The sequence below is a fragment of the Otolemur garnettii genome, unplaced genomic scaffold (genome assembly GCF_000181295.1).
Source record: "Otolemur garnettii isolate 467f Iridium unplaced genomic scaffold, OtoGar3 scaffold00024, whole genome shotgun sequence".
Taxonomy (NCBI): domain Eukaryota; kingdom Metazoa; phylum Chordata; class Mammalia; order Primates; family Galagidae; genus Otolemur; species Otolemur garnettii.
This window is the reverse complement of record NW_003852419.1, coordinates 12,185,616-12,185,933: the sequence shown is the minus strand read 5'-3', so window position 1 is coordinate 12,185,933 and position 318 is coordinate 12,185,616.

Genomic DNA, 318 nt, shown 5'->3' with positions numbered 1-318 from the left:
CAAGGAAACAAAATAAACAAATTTCCAGTGGTGCTTGTAATTTCCATTTAGAGCAGCAGGAACAGAATGAAAAGTGGCCATGCCATCCATTCTTTGGCCCTGGCATCCCTCCGATCATCCCCTCCCCAGCCCTGCATACATGCCTCTGACACAGACCACCTTGGCTGTCCGCTCTCTGTGGCTTCATGCTTGGATTCTTGCTCCTCTTTTGATTTGTCAGACTTGATTATTGGGCCAACAATGGGTTTGTCTTTGACTTCACATTCCACTGACCTCCTTGGATGTGGGGGGTTTTCACTCCAGACTGTAACCCAAGCC